A 2,632-nucleotide genomic window follows, 5' to 3' on the forward strand; every position below is an offset into this window, starting at 1 on the left:
ATGATTCACCAGTGTTGAGTATGATACACCAGTGTTGAGTATGATACACCAGTGTTAAAGATGATACTCCAGTGTTGAGTTTGATGCTCCAGTGTTGAGTATGATACACCAGTGTTGAAGATGATACTCCAGTGTTGAGTTTGATGCTCCAGTGTTGAGTATGATACACCAGTGTTGAGTATGATACTCCAGTGTTGAGTATGATACACCAATGTTGAGTATGATACACCAGTGTTGTGTTTGATACACCAGTGTTGAGTATGATACACCAGTGATGAGCATGATACAACAGTGCTGAGTATGATGCACCAGTGTTGTGTATGATACACCAGTGTTGCTTATAATACACAAGTGCTGAGTATGATACACTAGTGTTGTGTATGATACTGAAGAGTTGTGTATGATACTCCAGTGTTGTGTATGATTCACCAGTGTTGTGTATGATACACCCGTGTTGTGTGTGATACACCAGTGTTCAGTATGATACACGAGTGTTGACTTTGATACTCCAATGTTGTGTATGATACTCCAGCGTTGTGTATGATACACCAGTGTTGAGTATGATACGCTAGTGTTGAGTATGATACACAAGTGGTGAGTATGATACACCAGTGTTGCTTATAATACTCCAGTGTTGTGTATGATACACCAGTGTTGAGTATGATACACCAGTGTTGAGTGTGATACACCAGTGTTGAGTATGATGCGCAAGTGTTGAGTATGATACACCAGTGTTGAGCATGATACACCAGTGTTGAGTAAGATTCACCAGTGTTGAGTATGATTCACCAGTGTTGAGTATGATACACCAGTGTTGAGTATGGTACACCAGTGTTGAGTATGATACTCCAGTGTTGAGTTTGATACACCAGTGTTGAGTATGATACTCCAGTGTTGAGTATGATACACCAGTGTTGAGTATGATACGCCAGTGTTGTGTATGATACGCAAGTGTTATGTATGATACACCAGTGATGTGTATGATACACCAGTGGTCAGTATGATACACGAATGTTGAGTTTGATACACCAGTGTTGTGTATGATACTCCATTGTTGTGTATGATACACCAGCGTTGTGTATGATACACCAGTGCTGAGTATGATACACCAGTGTTGAGTATGATAGACCAGTGTTGAGTATGATACACCAGTGTTGCTTATAATACTCCAGTGTTGTGTATGATACACCAGTGTTGAGTATGATACACCAGTGTTGAGTATGATACACCAGTGTTAAGATACACCAGTGTTGAGTATAATTCACAAGTGTTGAGTATGATACACCAGTGCTGAGTATGATACACCAGTGTTGAGGATGATACTCCAGTGTGGAGTTTGATGCTCCAGTGTTGAGTTTGATACACCAGTGTTGAGTATGATACTCCAGTGTTGAGTATGATACACCAGTGTTGAGTATGATACGCCAGTGTTGTGTATGATACGCAAGTGCTATGTATGATACACCAGTGTTGAGTATGATACACCAGAGTTGTGTATGATACACCAGTGTTGAGTATGATACACCAGTGTTGTGTATGATACACCAGTGTTGAGTATGATACTCCAGTGTGGAGTATGATATACCAGTGTTGTGTATGATACATCAGTGTTGTGTATGATACACCAGTGTTGAGTATGATACACCAGTGTTGAGTATGATACACAAGTGTTGAGTAATACATCAGTGTTGTGTATGACACACCAGTGTTGTGTATGATACACCAGTTTTGAGTATGATACACCAGTGTTGAGAATGATTCACCAGTGTTGTGTATGGTACGTCAGTGTTGTGTATGGTACATCAGTGTTGTGTATGATACATCAGTGTTGAGTATAATACACCAGTGTTGTGTATGATACACCAGCGTTGAGTATGATACACCAGTGTTGTGTATGATACACCAGTGTTGAGTATGATACACCAATGTTGAGTATGATACACCAGTGTTGAGTATGATACACCAGTGTTGTGTATGATACACCAGTGTTGAGTAATTCACCAGTGTTGTGTATGATACACCAGTGTTGTGTATGATACACCAGTGTTGAGTAATACACCAGTGTTGTGTATGATACACCAGTGTTGTTTATGATACACCAGTTTTGAGCATGATACAACAGTGTTAAGTATGATGCACCAGTGTTTTGTATGATACACCACTGTTGAGTATAATACACCAGTGTTGTGTATGATACACCAGTGTTGAGTATGATACACCAGTGTTGAGTATGATACACCAGTGTTGAGTATGATACACCAGTGTTGTGTATGATACACCAGTGTTGTGTATGATACACCAGTGTTGAGTATGATACACCAGTGTTGAGTATGATACAACAGTGTTGTGTATGACACACCAGTGTTGTGTATGGTACACCTGTGTTGATTATGATACACTAGTGTTGTGTGTGATACACTAGTGTTGTGTATGATACACCAGTGTTGTGTATGATACTCCAGTGTTGCGTATGATACTCCAGTGTTGTGTATGATACACTAGTGTTCAGTATGATACACGAGTGTTGAGTATGATACACCAGTGATGTGTATGATACACAAGTGTTGTGTATGATACACAAGTGTTGAGTATAATACACCAGTGTTGAATATGATACACCAGTGTTCAGTAT

Source organism: Cherax quadricarinatus, chromosome 9 (assembly GCF_038502225.1).
Source record: "Cherax quadricarinatus isolate ZL_2023a chromosome 9, ASM3850222v1, whole genome shotgun sequence".
NCBI lineage: Eukaryota > Metazoa > Arthropoda > Malacostraca > Decapoda > Parastacidae > Cherax > Cherax quadricarinatus.